General features: G+C 51.9%; 1 pseudogene; it reads left to right on the top strand.

The window, feature by feature from the left end:
• The first annotated feature begins 3,030 nt into the window (after nucleotides 1-3,030).
• Nucleotides 3,031-17,574, top strand: part of LOC128945475 (zinc finger protein 850-like) — a 42,277-nt pseudogene continuing 27,733 nt past the window's right edge.

Raw genomic sequence — 17,574 nt, forward strand, 5'->3', positions numbered from 1 at the left:
TGCTATTATGTATTGACTTGTGCAAAATATTCATAATCACAACGAGTTTGATAGAGTACAGTTTGTAATCACTTTTAACTGCTTTTGCTATAGTGTAATTTGTCAGCTTTTTGTGGCCAATGCCCTGGCCCCTGTGTAGCTCATATCCTCACAACATCATTTATGGATGATATTTTAGTTTGCGAACAGTGTGAAAAACATACATTATAGTTTTGGCTTTTGCAAAATATTAAAGTGGATGCCAGATGTTGTCCATTATAATGTTAACTTTTGCAGAAGTAGCTGTAGTTGTGAAATAATAACTAATGCTTTTATTTTTCTAACTAACTGACAATAATAACTGAGAGATATTTGTGAAATAGCTAATGTTCATTTAAAGGACCTGTGGAAATAGCTAAAACCATCTGCATGGTCAGATAACATTTAAGGAAGGGATGTGATGAGGAGCCCTGCCACTGACCCTTGCACTGTCAATAACTGTCACCTGCTGAAACCACAGAACAGGGGGCCCTTGTGAGTGAGTGACACACAACCCTCAAAATAACAATCCACGATTCCTGCACGTGCTCTAAAAAGGTCAGTTGGGAGTAAAACCAACCTAAAGAATTCCTGGAACACGTAAACAAGTTAAAAGAAATGTTTGAATTACTATAATCATTATGAATATGCATTTACGAATGTAGGGGGAAAAGGAGATAAGAAGAGTTGCTGTGGTTAACAGGTGTGCCTCAGGCCATCGCCAAGCACCAGTGCTGTTATTCATGTGCCTCTATTTATCCCTTATTAAAATTCTAAAAATTCTAAAGCGTGAGGCTCCTTTCTCACAACACCCAAGGTCCTCACCCTTTGTTGTTCTCCCAAGTCATGATCTGTCAATCATAAAGTTTGTGTGGATGGAGAAGAAAAAGACTGCAAAGAAAAGGAAAATGCATTGGTGTGGAGGCCCATGGGCCTACCATTTGAGTTTAATCTCCCACCTGTGGAGGACTGGTCCCCAGTAAGAGGAATAGATTTCAAGGTTATGGTGAGAAGCTTGCTTCTCCCACAGATCTTTGCAGGCACATGCTCATTTATGTAAAGTTATGTTACCCCATTGGCCCATTGGCCTAATTACCCCAGTTCACCCCCTGTTACCCATCCTTGGTTAGTCCCTAGAATGTTCTCCTCTCTCTGTCCCTCCATTGGCCCTAATTTACTGCATTCCTCTGCCCCTGTTTCCCTATTAGCTGACCCGACCCTTAACCCCTCCTTTGCACCATTTTCTCCCATATCCATTGGACCCTGACCCTCAGCTCCACCCTCACTACCCCATATAAAAACCCCCTGTGCCCTCAGCTTGCACCCTGTCTCTGTCCCTGGGCCCTGTTCAGCTCTGTGCCCTGTTCCTGTACCAATAAGCCCAGTTTGCTGAGATCGTACCCAGACCCATCCTGCCGACTTTGTCAGCTTTATAAAGCAGCTGTGAGCTTCGGGCTCCGCAGTGCTGGACGCTCCAAGGGCCTCGGCAGCGCCAGGACGCTCCAGGCTGGGACAGCCAGGCAGGGCAGGAGGAATCACTGGCCCTTTCCCCTCTCTGCTGCTCCATCTCCCAGCCCAGCATCGCTGCAGGACAGCCTCACTGCCAACGCCATCCTGCCAGGGATGGACGGGGGGGATCTCCTTCCCCTTCCCTCTGGCATGGAGGCAAATCCCATCTTCTCCTTGACCACCCTCCTTCCTCTCCTCATTCTGTCCTATATCCATCCACGTTCCTTTCCTATCTCCTTCCCTTGTTCCCTCTTGTTCCTTCCTCTCCTTCTGCCTTTTCCTTTTCCCTTCTCCATGTCTCTTCCACTCCTTGTCAGCCTGGGGAGCTGTGAGGAGGAAAAACCCTCCCTGTGCTGGGAAGGGTGTGGGGAATGTGAGAAGAGCTTCAGGTAGAGCTCAGCCTATTCCTGGTGACTCCAAAGACGGCGGTGTCGGATGCAGAGATCCGTGGGGATGCAGAGATCCCCCTGCAGATCCATGGGGATGCAGAGGTACCCCTGCAGATCCACGGGGATACAGAGATCTCCCTGCAGATCCACGGGGATACAGAGATCCCCCTGCAGATCCACGGGGATACAGAGATCCCCCTGCAGATCCATGGGGATGCAGAGATCCCCCTGCAGCCCCCGGAGCAGCCACACTGGAGCACGGCGATGCCTGAGAGGAGGCTGTGACCCCGCGGCCAGAGGGCCCCGCTGGAGCAGCCTGTCCTGGCAGGACTGACCCCGGGGCACAGTGACCCACGCTGCAGCACTTGGAGGGGGCTGTGCCCCGTGGGATGGACTCAGCTTGGAGAAGTTCCTGGAGAAGAAGTCTCCGGTAGGAGAGAGTCCAGGGTGCAGCAGGGGAACGACTCCTGTCCCTGAGCAGAGGGAGAAGCCCCGGGGCATGAACTGAGCCCGGCCCCATTCCCTGTCCGCGGCACTGCCGGGGTAGGAGGTGCAGCTGGAAGGAGGGAGGCGTGGGGGATGACTGGATTTAAAGATCTTCACTTACTTCTCATTATCCTGCTCTGAGTTTTTGAAGTTCTCTGTCAGAAATCTCTCCCCTCCCCCACTTATCCACAAAGGTTTTGAGCAGTTTTCCCTTTTTGAGGGAAATCAAAGCGATGCACTGCTGCTACTAATAAGGGGTAGGAGAAGTGAGGCTCCAGGGCTTCCCGCTGAGCCGGAGCCACCGGAGCCGCAGTGCCGGGAAAGCCGTGGCGGGAGCTGCGGAGAAGTTTGTTTGTGTTTTCAGCTCAATCCCCCTCGGGCCCGGGCCCGTTCCAGGGCTGTTCCTCAGCTCCGGCTCTGCCCTCACGCAGCCCGGGGGGCCCTGAGAGCGCGGGGCGGGGCTGTGCCGTGTGCAGAGCCCGGCCCTGGCTGGGATTGGGCGATGGTGCCGTCAGTCGTGGTTGTGGCGCGCTGATTGGTGGGAGCGGGGCGGAGCAGGGCCCCGGTGGCGGGCTGAGGGCGGCCGTGGCTGGGCCGCGGCGCCGTTGTCGGAGCGTGTGTGCGGGCCCGTGAGCGGCGGCAGCGGCCGGAGCGCGGTGAGGCGGCGGCGGAGCTCGGAGGCGGCCGCAGCGCAGGTGGGAGCCGCGCTGGGTTGTGCGGGGGCTCGGGGCTGGCTGCGGGCCTCGGGGGCGGCAGGGGGCTCGGGCGGGTTCGTTGTGCCGTGTCCGGCCCGTGTTGCCGCTGGCGTGAGGGCGCTGCGGGAGCGGCTGCCCGCGGTCTCCTTACGGCCGCTGCCTCGGCAGGAGCCGCTGGCGGAGCAGCGCTGGCTCGGCCCGGTTGCTGTGGCTGGGACAGAGGTGGCTGCCCCGTGCCCGGGGCTGTGCGGGGAAATTCCCGTGGCCGGAGGTTTCTGTGCGCAGAGCAGGCAGAGGAGTCCTGTAAAAGTGACTTTATTGCTGAGCAGAGGGAGAGGCCGTGGGCAATTTCCTTCAGGTGTCTCTTAAATGCAGCCTCCTTTATATTTCCCCATCCTCATCTCCCTCTCCCTTTGCCCGCTGGCTGAGGTACTTGGATGGTTCAGACTTCCTGATCCGCGAACTGCATGTCTCCCTGAAGATGCAAACCCTCCCCCCCATATAACATCCGATATTCGTGGCTCTGTTAAGTCTTTTTTCTTCTCGAGGCTCAGGAATTCAGCGGGACTTAGTTTGAGCAGCAGTCTGTGTTAATTAGTAACATTTTCTGAGACTGATGGTTTCTCCCGTTACTACAAGTCACTGTCCCTGTCTCCAAGCAGATTCTCGCATTGACTTGTTTTTTCCAACTGGGTCCTCTTTCGTTTAGGGATTATTTTCAATTACCTCATTTCCTGTCATTTCGTAGGCATTTCTTGATCAGGAGGCCTGGCTGCCACCTGCATACCTGTGAGAAATGACCATTCACTTTAAAATTTTAAAGTTTTATTAAACTAAAACAAACACAAGAAAGGACTGAATAAGGTAAAAGGGGGAGTGCTGCCAGCATGGCTATCTGCCAGATGCTCATCCACCAAATGGCTGCTCCACCTTTTCTACGCTGGTGTCTCATCAGTCAACCCTGGCACCTCCCAGATGCCAGTCAGCTCTTCCTTGCCATCATTGATGGGGAAATTCATGCAGCTCGATTGGAGGTGCGGTGTTCCCCATTTCTGCCTGCCCCATGCAAGGGGCACATGTGCCGCCCTCCCTCCATGTCACCCCGACAGCTCTGACAACCGAGGCTCTCCAGTGGCAACAGTACAGGAGGGGATGGGGGACAGCGAGGAGAACAGAGGTTGTCCAAATTACAAACAAAAATAACGTAACCATACCTCAGCAAAGCTTCTCTTAACATGCACAAAATATTCATCCCTTAATTCCAAGAGCCAATCGTCATATTACCCATCTATAACAATCCTCTTGCTCACCTGCTGAATGAGCTGCACTCTCAAGGTGTGGCGCATGGTACAAAGATGAGAGTTACTGTAGCACATAAGAGGAGAAACAGCATTTGTTTAACCCATGGTCTGCCAGGGAGCCATGAAAATGTGTCCCATTCCCATTCTTTCCACGTTTGGATTGGTGCCTGAGCTGCTGTCTTATTTCCTTTGTTTTCTGTTTCACCACTTTTCCATTGTCATCTCCTTGCCAACAGCAGTTTGAGTCATTTAATTTTCCACAAATTCCTCCTTTTTCTGCTACCAGATGATCTGATGCCATCCCATGGTGAAGTGTTGTGTTCCTCATTTCAGTGGATTGGTCAGCAGGAAGGTCAGGAGCTGGAGCTGTCTGGTTGGTTATTATTGCAACGGCAGCTTGTAATCTAATGATGGCATTGAAATGAGGAATGGTTTCTGTGGCTCCTGATATGAATTGGTTCGGGTTCGCAGGGGCTGGTCCGTGGTGTTGTAGGATTTGTTCTGCTGGCCGTTCATCTTTGCCCCATATTTGGGCACTTCCTCAGGAGCCAGGGCTAAATCAAATGACCACTTTTCTCTAATTAAATCATCAAATATTTGGATTCCCAAACGATTTTCCTGAATTTTTGGCAGCAAAAATCCCCAGTGCTCTGATACACCCTATATAACACAGACAGTGACAGCACATGTTGGAGATGGCAGCAGGATGATTCCCCTCCCATTTATTTATAGTGAAGTTTTCCCAACATTCTCCATTTGCTGTTTCCCTTTGCAGCTTCACCCGTTTGTGTTGCAGGGTCAGATATCCTCACCCTGGGCTCTGCCTTGAGCTGTGCAAATTCCATCAGTGCAAGCAGGCAGAGCTTGGGGTGAGGGGCAGAGGGAATCAGCCCAATTCCTGCCCCAGGCAAGAGACCCAGGTGCATTGTCCACACTTTGCTCAGCAGTGTTAAACTGAACCTTGTGTTCCAGTGCAGCAATCTGGTATCTCATGTGTTCCCTCCCCTCCACTGCTTTTATTTTCCTGCTTTTTTTAAACAATATTCTGTTAACTGTTTACAACTAAAGGGTCACCTTTAATGCTCTTCTAGGTTTTAAAAGGCAGCCTAAAGTGAATATGGAAGAACCCATAACAAAATTTTGCCATCACTAAGGGCTATGCATACACATACACAAAAACCTCCCAGCGGAATAAAAATTTCTGTTACTTCCCTTAAGAATAAAAATTGGTTCTCAGAACCCTAGTCCAAATGTAACTGACAATATTAAAGTAAGATTGTTAATAAAAAAACATTCTGATGTTGTAATCTTAGCACTGAATCTGCAGGAAGAACAAAAACTCTCCAACAATATTTTTAGTGTTAGATAATCAAGGCATTACTTGATTCTGGGCAGGATGTGCAACAGAAATAATTTCATCCGCATATAGCCCAGCTGTGCAGAGAAAAATCATTCCATGACATGTGAGTTTTACTAGATTTATCCTAAACTTTCTACAGTCTGACCCAATATAAATCCATTGGTTTAATATTCATTGTTTAGAAGTTGGGTTGTTCTTAGTATTTGGTTTCCTATGGGACCCGGATTTCTTCCCCTCTGATGTGAATTGGGTCTTCACACTCCTGGATTTCCTTCTCAGCCTTTTCCAGCCCAGGTGTCTCCAGCTCTGCCCGGGCAGTGTCTGGGGTAGCTGTTGGTTGCTGTTTGCTGCTGGGCAATGTTGATGTTTTGTTGCTGGTCGTGATCTCTGTGGGTGTCTTTTGGGCTGTTCCCAGTCTATTAACATGTTAAGCTCATCTCTATTGAATGCTGTCACATCCTATAAAAAAATAATTCAAAACTCCTTTCCCCAAAGCAAAGGGAAAAGAAGCACAATTAGAGAAATAATGTTTTTTTATAAATTAAATTTGAAATTATTCTTTATTAAAATACCTTCATAATTGATGCAGTGATTGCTGAAGCAGTCAGAATTGCTTTTGCCCCCCTGTTAGGTGCCATGGTGTCAGCAGAAGATATTGAAGCCTTCCTGCTCAGGACATTTCAGTGCCAGGCTCTCACAGGCACCCACAGCTCCGCGGGTTGAGCTGAGCATGGGGCGGTGACCTGCGCTGTGTCTGATTCCCCTTCCTTAATAACAGCCTGTCTTGTAGCTCTTTTCCCTTCTGCTGCCCTTGCAGAGCCATCCACAAACACATTTTCTCCCTCAGGCCAGGCAATGTCCCATCAATCTGTCCCAGCCTGGGTCTGGAGCTCTGTCCCTTGAGTGCAGTCCTGGGTTCCTTGCCAGCCCCTCTCCAGGCTGTTCAAACAGGAGGCTGGGTTAAACCCTTGCCCTGTCCTCAGTTCTAAATCCTCCTGTGCCACTGAACAAGTTTCATACTGCAATAACCGAGCCCTGCTCATCCATTTAGAGGCTCTTTTGGTTGTGAAAGCTTCACCTTGATGCCAGACTTGAACAATGAGAGTTCCTGTTGTCATCAGTTTTCAGCTCTCAGTTCCTATGGAAGCTGTGGCTGCACAATTCTGCAGACAATGAGGCCACTCTGGCCACTGGGTTAAACATTTTAGCAGAAGAATTCCTTTGGCTTGGCCCTGTTTAACATTCACTTACATTTTATTTTCCCTGTCTAGGAGGGCCACGGAAGCCTCCGTTTATCTGCTTTTTAACACTTGAAAATTCTGCTTTTCTTCTGCAGTCCATCCTTCTGGTTTCTTGACTGGCATGATAGGAGCATTGCAGGAAGAGATCCCTGGCTCCAAAAGCTCTGCCTTTACAAGGACTCAATAGCAGGCTGTGAGCCCTTCCTTCCCTCTCTTGGAATAGGGAATGGTTAAAGTAATTCAGTAAGTTTTGCCATATAAATTTGCATGCACACATTTGCCATAAAATTCCTTCCCAGGAATTATAATCACAATTAGGAGCAAGCAAAAATTCATGTTTTTAAACCTGTACACCACATGTACTGAGTGGTTGAAGAAAACATACCTGCTCATTTTTCCCACTAACCCTCTGAATAATCAAAGAATTTCTGACAATTTTCCCCCCTTAGGTCTAAGATTCAGAGTGGATTGAGAGGCCCCTGTGTCCATCAGGAAATGGCTCCTCTCAATGCAGACCCACCCTGAATGTTCTCAAGGGCTGCAGTGTGGAGGGTCCCTGGTGTGATGGGAGCTGTGACAGCCCTGCCAATCCATGTCCATCAAGGGGTGGACTTGCTGGTCCTGAGGGTGCTGCTGTCTGTGCTTGCAGTGTCCTTGTGCCCTGCAGCTGGAGCCCTGGTTCCTTGCCAGGGGCTGTTTGGGTGGGCTCTCCCCTGCCGAGGAGGGCAATGCCTCTGCCAGGTGCTTGTGGCCGAGCCGTGCCCTGGGTGCTGGGGCCCCCTTGGGCCCTGGGGTTGATCCCTCAGGGGCTGTAGGAACTGTGCCCTGGCCTTTGCCTTCAGCTTGGCCTTTTGCTGCTCCCTTCTTGCATTCACCTGCTGTGCCTTTGTGCCCAAGTGCTGCAGGGCCTTCTTGTGCCCCTCCTGCAGCCCCCTCAGTGCCTGTGGGTGCTCATCCTCTGACAGCTGCTGAGCTTTCTGCAGAATCATTTGTTTTCCAGCGACCCAAAGAATATCTTGATCCTTGCCTTATAATCCGCCTTTCCCAGGTGTTCCTTGCTCCTCCTCCCTGTGCTCAGGGTGCCCTCCCCAGCCCGTATCCCAGAGCCGCTCCCTGTCCTGCCGCAGTGTCCAAAGGCGCCCCCGGCGGGCAGGGCCGGCAGCTCCGCGGGGCCGGGCAGCGGCCGGGGCGTCCCGCAGCCTCCTGGGGGCCGGGGGCCGCTGCCGGCCCTGGCCGGGGCTGGTGGGGTCAGGCAGCGCCCGGTGCTGAGCCCCGGCTGCCCCACAGCCCCGGCCCGGCCCCGCAGCTGCCCACAGGCCCCCAGCCCGTGCTCCCGGTGCCGCAGCTCTGCGCCCGGTGCTGCCGCTGCCCCCCACAGAGAAACCCCCTGAAACCCTGACCTCCTTGTTTTCCTGTCCTGGACACCGGGGATAGAAAAGGATCTGTAATTGGTCCTGCATCACCTGGCAAATTTTGAGGATTAGATGGTGCTGATCATTCCAAATCCTCACAATTCATTCTTTTCCTCCTCCTTTGCATCATCCTTTTTCATACCACACAGACTCCTCCTGCTGCTCCTTGCCTTAACCAGATTGCTGCACACTCCCCTTCACCCAATCCCTTCCCAGCACACCAACACCATCCCTCCCCTGTTGTCCATATCCCTTCTCCACTTCCCTTATTGCCCCTCTGGGTATCCGTGTCCTTAATTACCTCTGGGGGAATGTGCAATCTACCTCAACATTATCCACCTTTTTATCACATATGATAATAATGGCTCTGTTAAGTCTTTGTTCTTTTTCTGGAGGGTCAGGAATTGGCAGGATCTTGGCTGAGCAGGAGTCCATGTCAAATAATAACATTTTCTGAGACTGATGGTTTCTCCTGTCACTTCCTTATCTACAAGTCCCTTCCTCTATCTCAAAGGAGATTCACACCATTTTTTTGTAGACACTTTCATCTCATTCTTTTCAATATGATGGGAAAAGGGGGGAGAAGCCGTAAAAGGGCATTTAGGACACTAAAACTGCAAGGGACAGGGGAGGGTCAGCCCTAAACTGAGCCAGAGGAGAGCTGGGATTTAGAGGGGATGATAGACAAAGGATAGGAGCGGTGGATAACGGGAGGGGGGACAGCAGCAAAGGGGTTCCCATGGTGTTCCCTTTGTGTCCCCATCACTCAGTCCCTGGAGCGATTCCCCAGGACTGTGGGAGGGGATGGATCCGCACTGGGCGGTTCCCCAAACTCCCTGTCCATCCTTGGGGAGCTCCTTGGGCTGGTTCCCCCCACCCAGCAGCCGGTGATGCTTTTTCAGCTGTGGGGCAGAGGGGGGTGGGAAAGGGGGATCTGGGTTGGTCATGAAGGAGGAGGGGAGGGGGAGAGGAGAAGGAGGAGCAGGAAAAGGAGCAGAAGGAGAAGCACAAGTTTCCATCCTGATGGTGACTGGGTGGGGGAGCTCACCCCAAATGTATCAGGGAGTCCTCCAGAGGGGTTCTTCTGGGGGAAGTGTTTGGAGTTGGCAGATTCCAGAGGTCCCTGGGAGGCCTTGTGGTTCTCTGGGGGAGGGAAAGTTTGAGTCTTGCAGGACCTGAAAGCTGAATCACAGATTCCACTTTGGGGGGATATTTGGCGATCCACAGGATGATCACCAGGTACTGGTGGAAGGAGCACATCAGTCTTGGGGAACCCCCCAGGAGAGTGGTGGAGGGGAACTGCAGGACCCCTGGAGTGGTGAGAGTGGAGAGGGGCAATCCCATAGCTGTTGGACCCACAGCATCCTGAAGGGGGGAGGAGAAGATTCTGGAGTTGGGGGACTCCTGGGATCCATGTGTCAGAACCCAGAACATCCCTCTGGCTGTCCTGAGCAGCCAAGACCCCTGCCAGGGGTCTCAGAGACCCTGGCACAGAGCCCAGAATGCCCCTGTGGTTTTGATTATGACCCATGGAGCAAGTTACCAACCTTGTATGAAGATCAGCAGGCCACAACAGTTTAAGTAGAATGACAGTGAAGTTGTCACGGGGTGGAAAAGTTGATTTTGGGGTTTTTGGTATGGGGGCTTCAGGAGGCAATATGGAGGGAACTGAGTGTGTCCAGCCTTTCTCCTTCTTCTTCTTGGCCTCCATCTTCCGCTGTGATATTGGCACTTTTAGATTGGTTTAGAGTAGAAGCTCACTGTCTAACATAGGTGATAGGTATTGGAAAGTTATTGTAAACATTGTATACGTAGTTTTTAGTATAAAGACATAATAAAGACTGTCGGAGGAAGGAGACCCAGACACCAGTTGGTTCATCCAAGTCCGATTTATTGATCGAATACGGCGGGTTAAATATAGTTCTTAATAAGCTTCATACATATTGCAAAAGTTGAGCTCAGGATTGGTTAGTTACATATCAGCAACTACACCTACTTCTACATTCTTGTGCTTATTCTTCTGTTACATTCTGCAGATATTCAGGACTAATCTCACCTCCCTTTCCTCATGTTGCAGCAAGGCCATCCGGCATTCTTGCCTGTCAGCAGTCACTGAATCAGAGATTGCTGACCTCCCTTTCAAGCTTAACCAGTGGCATTAAATCAGTATGGCCTTTCTCAATTAACCAACTCTTAATAAAATCCTCCACATTTCCCCCATTTTCTTCTTGAGCAAGGAGATTAGTTTGCCAGGTTTTTGCTATCACACAGCTAACCATGTTTTGAATACAAGTAAAAATACAAGGCAAAATAAGGAAAAACATTAAGATCACACCCAGTAAGCCGATAGCATATGTCACAATGTTCCTTAGCCATAGTCCAAGCCCTAAGCCTTTAAGCCATTCGTCAATTCCTAAACCTTCTTCTTCTTTGAGATTGTGAAGTCCCTGTTGTAGTTCTTTTATCTTAGTATGAATGGACACCGAATGATCAGACAAATTCATACAACACATTCCCTCAAATTCTTCACATCCATGCCCTTGTGCTAAGAGCAAAAAGTCTACAGCAGCTCTATTTTGTAAAACAGCATGGTTAACACTTTGCACATCTGCAGTCATCATGTCCAGAATTTGGGATGTCTGGTTCAGCTCATTTCATGTCCAGCACCCTAATTGTTTTGCTAAATTCATAGCCTTATTGGCAGATCCTCCTGGTAAGGAGACATAATAGTATAAAGACATAACGCTGCTCTGTGGGCAGGCAGAGTGCCTGGAACTGTCCTGCTGAGCTGACCTCGGCAGGGCAGAAGAACATTTTTATAGATAAAATAAGCAACCTTGAGATTGAGAAATGAAGAGCCCTGACTCCTTCAAGCACCGGGCTGGGAAAAAAGACTTTCGAACTTTTCTCGGGGTCACTCTGACCAGCTAGAGATCCCGACATCCATGGAACCCTCTAATAGGGAGTCAGGGGAGAAGGGACCACTGGGACCCTCAAATACCCTGGGTCATCTGTAAGCAAGACCCCAGAATAGAGGAGCCACAGGAACCCGATCAGCCAAAGGAAGGGAAACCCCAAAACCCAGAGTGGAGAAACAAGAGAGGTGAATCTCCTGTGAGGATTTTTTTGGGGGCTGAGCCTTTGTGTTTTGGAGATTTTTATGGACACATAATATCTGGTCACTTTCTGAGAGGAACTTGGGTAGGAGGAACCCCAGCCTAAGGTGTTCACCTATTCTTCCTCCCGCCAGACCAAGATTTGTCCTTGCCAAGCCTTGGGCCAATGGAGGAGAAGGAAGAGCCCCAGAGATGCAGCACGAGGAGGGGCTGCAAACCCAGCCCAGGGAGCTGCAAGAAGGAAAGACCCCCTATGTGCCAGAAAGGTGGTGCGAGGTCCAGCCAGAGCTCAGAGCTGGCGGAGAAGCCTCACAAGTGCTTGGAATGTGGGAAGGGCTTCAGCCGGAACTCCCACCTGCTCCGGCACCAGATGATCCACACTGGAGAACAGGTGGAAGAACCCTACAAGTGTGGGGAATGTGAGAAGACCTTCAGAGACAGCTCCAACCTGATCCGGCACCTGAGGATCCACACTGGGGAACGGCCCTATGAGTGTTATTTGTGTAAGAAGAGCTTCAGACAGAGCTGCAGCCTGATGGAACACCGGAGGATCCACACTGGGGAAAAGCCCTACGAGTGCTTGGACTGTGGGAAGAGCTTCGGGTGGCACTCCGACCTGATCCGGCACCGGAGGACCCACACTGGCGAGAGGCCCTACGAGTGTTCTGAGTGTGGGAAGAGGTTTCGGAGCAAGTCCCACGTCCTCCTGCATCAGCGCACTCACACAGACGAGAGGCCCTTCCGCTGCCCCGACTGCGGGAAGGGCTTCAACCGCAACTCCCACCTCACCCTTCACCGGCGCACCCACACCGGGGAGAGGCCCTACGAGTGTGGGGAGTGTGGGAAGAGCTTCTCCAGCAGCTCTGGCTTGACTCAACACCAACGGACGCACCAGTAAGGGAAGCCCTGCGAGTGTTCCAAGTGCAGGAAGAGCTTCATGAACTGCTTCAACTCCATCCCCTGTGGAGACTCAGGGGCCTGCCAGTGGGGCTGTAACGCCTCAGTTCTGGAGGGGCAGAAACAAGCAAGGAGAAACACTCCTCTGAGGTTAGGGTTAGAGGAGCCTCCCTCCCATAGGCCTCTGCAGACACGTGTAATGTGTTAAATTTCATTGGTTTATCCAGTTGACATTACCCCTGTTCAGCCCCTTTTTATTATATTTGTATCCCCCTAGAATGTTCTTCCCTCACCTGATCACATTGGCCCCAGTTTGCTGCAGTGTTCAGTTCCTGTTATCCCATTGGTTCCCCTAGTTTACTGCCCTTCCTCTGCACCACTTTTCCCTGTTTCCATTGGTTCTTGGCCTTCAAGTCCGCCCCTTTTTCCATATTTAACCCTGTGTCCCCAACCCTGCTGGGTCTTTGTCCCTGGGCCCTCTTCCTGGCAATAAAAGGCTTTCAGATCTCCAAAGAAAGACCTGTCCCTCCCCTCCTTTGCCAGCTCCTTTAGCAAGCGTGCTCCAGGCCCTGAAAGCGCAGGTTGCTCTCTGGGACTCGTTGAAGCGCGCTGCTTCAGCTCCCGTTGGAGGATCCGCATGGATGGTCCCCAGTGACCCGCATTGGGAAGAGCTCTGGTGACCCCTGTTCTGCATGATCTCCATTTTGTGGGGGAAAGGTGTTGGAGAGATTTCTTTCCCTTCTCCTTGTCCTGCTGTGATTTGGTTGGTAGTAAATTCACTCCCTGTACCCAGGCTGGGTCTGTTTTGCCTGTGCTGTTGCTCATGACGGGATGTCTCCCGGTCGTTCTCTGCACTCCTGGCCCTTTCCTTGTATTTCCTCTCCCATTGCAGAAGGCAAGGACGGAGCAGTTTTGGTGGCTCCCAGCATTCTGGCAGGACCAGCCCAGCTCCGGGGTTCTGAGGGGCTTGTGGGGCTCCCCTGTTTGTGGGACATCCCGGCTGGAGGAGGGTGTCCCCCTTGCTGCAGCCCCAGCCCTCAGGCAGCGCTCAGCCAAGCAGAGAATGCCCTCACCTGGGGCCTCATTTATGGGCACACCTGAGCCCCTGGACAATTCAATACCCATCTTGGAGTTCACCTGAATTCCTAAATATCTGGAGCCCCATTTTTAGAGTTGTTTTGGATTTGCACAGCCTGTTTTTTTTAGTGGGGATGCTCCAGGGGTGCGCTCTGAGAGAAGCTATGGAAGCTTCCTCCATGTCCAGCAGAGCCAATCCCTGGTGGTTCCAAAGATGGAGGTGCTGGATGCAGAGATCCCCCCACAGCCCCTGGACATCTGTTGAGGGTTTCTTGCAGAACTGTGGGCGTGTGCACAACCCAGCCTTCATTGAGACTGAGCAGGAGGTCGCAGCGGCCTTGAGGACACGAAAGAGGAAGAGCGTACTCAGGAGTAAACGAGTCCAGGATGGAAGGCAGGGTATAAAGACAGAACTAAAAGCCACGGCAGAGCACATGAAGGAGGAAAACTAAACAATTAGCTGACAGCTTGAGACGCATGCACAGACTAAACCAATCATGTATTCGCTTACGGTGCGTGAACAGTAGAACATGGTATAAATGTGACTTATTTGAGCAATAAATCGGCTTCACTTGATCACATTGATCATGGTGTGATGTCCCATTTTTGACCCTCCACAGACATCCATGGGGATGCAGAGATCCTCACACTCCCAGTGCTTCTCACTTCATTCCCTGCCCCTTCCAGTGCCCTCCATCTGTCCCCCGTCCAGTGCCTTCCAGTTCTCATCCAGGTCTTCCAAGTCTCAATCTATTCTGCTTAGTTCAGTCCCCGTCCCTTCCTGTTCAAGCCCAGTCCCTAGGATTCCCTCCATCCCTCCCAGTCCCTTTCCAGTTCATTCTCATTCCTTCCCAGTTCACTTAGATCTGCCCCCTCAGTGCTCCCCAACCTGCTCCACTCACGCTTAGTGCCACCCCATTCCATTCCCAGTCCCTCTTAGTGCCACAACAGCCCTGCACCCTCTTTCTCCCCACGCCCCCCGTGTCTCCCTGCTCTCTCCAGTGCCCCCCAGCGTGTCTACCTCACTGGTGCCCTGGAGCTCCCAGGCCAGCCCCAGCTGCCTACTCTGCTCTGTGATGGATTTTCACCTTGCGCAGGTGCAGCTGGGATGGTTCCAGGGCCAGCAGGAGCTCTTGGGGCACGTGCTGGCCCCTAATGTGGTCCCCAATGGTGACTGGACCCACCAGCTCCTGGTGCTGCTGGAAACCTCCCCTGGTGTGGGGTCACCTCCACGTGCCACTGTGGACACCCTGGGGGGGCATTCCCTGGTTTTTAGGAGACGCGAGAAGCTTCACTCAAAAAGCTGTTAGACCCCATTGGCTCCTTCCCCGTTCCTATTTCTGTTCCATGTCCCTGAGCCCCTCCTTGTTGGGCGGGCCAAGGAAACCAGACCCGGCCCATGGTGGGGGTCTTTGTTCTCACGACCCGGCCCCGCCGTGCTGCGAGTGTCTTGGCAACAGGAGGGACCAAACTCGTGAAGTTTCTCTGAGGGCACGAGAACTCCATGGTCACAAACCAGGTTCTCCATATCCTAAAAGTGACTCTCTCTCCCCGCAAATCGAGTGCTGATGTCTACAGACATTTCTTCCCAAAGTCAAAGCCCACCCAATCGGGCAGTGCCTGCCAGAAGGGCTTCCCCAGCCCTCGCCTTTAAGGCTAGGGGGCCAAACTCGGCCGGAAAAGACCGAGTCTCCACCTAGGGAGACGCAGGAAAGGGGAAAGCAGGCGGCAGTGTCCCGTTTCAGCGGCTGGGCTCCGCTGGGTCCTAAAGGCTGTCCGCGGCTTCTCCCGCCTGTCCCCCGAAGGATCCGGACACGCTTCTGGGAGGATTCGGCAGATTCTTCTGTGCTTGGTCTGGCCGCCAAATCCGCCCAAATTCAGGGTCCTGGTTCTGCAGTCCAGGCTACAGCACACGTCTGCGGTCACCACTTATCGAATCAAAGGCGCCCCCACAAAGGAGAGGAATGATGCATCTGACTGCATGGATATCAGAAGGCTAATTAATTACTTTATTATACTATATTATTCTATACATTATGTCTAAACTGAATCTGCCAAGCAGTCACTCTACACACAACTGCACTTCACTGCACTCATCCCGTGACTGTCAGCTGACAGTCCCAACTCACACACACGCTTGGCCCTGATAGGTCTAGGAAACAAAACACCATCACTTTGGATAAACAGTCTCCATGTTACATTCTACTTTTGCACAACACAGGCACAGCAAATGAGAATTATGGTTTTTTTTCTCTGATATTCAGAGAATGTGAAACCCAGAAATATTCTTGGGAAGAATTGTGCCTTGCTTTCCTCTGTGAAGAGAAATGTGGCAGCAGTTGGTTTTACCCTTCCTTATACCATTAATATACACACACCAGCTACACCTTTCAACCATCGACACAGCCTCCTGTCAGGCACCCCCATGTTCCAGCATGGCTTCTCCAGCGGCTGTGGGTGAATCATTGCATCCCCATGAATCTCTGCATGCAGCATCTCCATCGTTCAGGCACCAGGGATTGACTCTGTGGGACATGAGGAAGCTTCCAGCAGCTTCTCTCAAAACCCAGCCCTGAACCCTCCCTGCTAACAAAACCTGCATGCCCAAAACAGCTCCAAAAATGGGGTCCGAGATATCCAGGAGCTCAGGTTAACCCAAAATGGGGATGGAAATTTCGAGGGGCTCAGGTGTGCTCAAAAATGAGGCCACATCTGAGGGTGTTCTCTGCCTGGCTGAGCTCTGCCTGAGGGCTGGGGCTGCAGCAACGGGGGACACCCTCCTCCAGCGGGTTCCAGTTTGTGTCCCCGCAAACAGGGAACATCCACAAACCCCTTTGATCATCCAGGGCTCGGGTGACCCTGCCTGGAAGCTGGAAGCCACAAAAACTGCTTTGTGCCTGCCCTCTGCAGCTGCACAGGGAGAGGAAACACAAAGGAGAAGCCCAGGAGCTCAGAAAAGGAACGGGAGCAGTCCCATCCTGAGCACCGGCACAGGCAAAACAGACCCAGCCTGGGCACAGGGAGTGAATTTATTGCCAACCAAATCACAGCAGCAAGGAGAAAGCAAAGAAACCTCTCCAACACCTTCTCTGCACTCAATAGGGATCACACGGATCGGGGATCATCAGGGCTCTGCCCAGTGGGGGTCACTGGGGATCATCCAGCGCGGATCCTCCCATGGGGGATGGAGCTGGAGCAGCACACAAAGCTCTTCCTACACTTGGGGCACTCGCAGGGCTTCCCTCAGTGGCGCCTCCGTTTGTGTTGGGTCAAGTGAGAGCTCTGTGAGAAGCTCTTCCCACACTTGGGACACCTGCAGGGACTCTCCCTGGTGTGGATGCACTGGCGGGTGACGAGCTTGGAGCTCGGGCTGAAGCCGTTCCCACACTCCCCACACTCACAGCGCCATTGCCCGGTGTGGATCTGGTTGACCTTGATGAGGTGGGAGTTCTTACTGGAAGCTCTGCCCGAATTCCAAGAACTTGTAGGGCCATTCCCTGAGGTGGATCCTATGATGGGTAACCAGGTCAGACTTCCATATGAAGCCCTTCCCACATCCCAAGTCCCAGCAGAGATGTTCCTTGGTTTTGGATCTCCTGGTGCCGGATCAGGTGGAAGCTCTGGCTGGAGCTCATTCCACATTCCAAGCACTTGTAGGGTGTCTCAGCTTGAGAGAAGATTTAAAAGAGGACACTCTGGGGTGAGTGTTGTCCCCTCTACAGGGTTCCAATAATCCCTTTCCACCAACAGGAAATGAAGGTTAATAGATGAAACTGAAAAAAAAAAACTCCAACAGTTTATTAACAAACAGAACACCCACAAGGCATGAACAAAAAACCATTAAAAAACATTAATAGACATTGAGTTGTCAGCCCTTAGCCCCCCCCCCATACACTCTGGGGCAAAAGACAAAATGCCAGAGAAATCCCCGCTCACGGCACGGGCTACAGGCGGCACCGGCTTCTCCCGCAGGGAAAAGCCAACCAGGGGCTGTCCCAAGGCGATGCGAGCCCGGGGCTCGCCCGGCGTTGCGCTCCTCCCCGGCCGCGCTCCGCGGGCGCGGTCCCGGCGGG

The sequence above is a fragment of the Melozone crissalis genome, unplaced genomic scaffold (genome assembly GCF_028551555.1).
Source record: "Melozone crissalis strain CALT ecotype California unplaced genomic scaffold, PUWL_Pcris_2 ptg000066l_1, whole genome shotgun sequence".
Classification (NCBI taxonomy): Eukaryota; Metazoa; Chordata; class Aves; order Passeriformes; family Passerellidae; genus Melozone; species Melozone crissalis.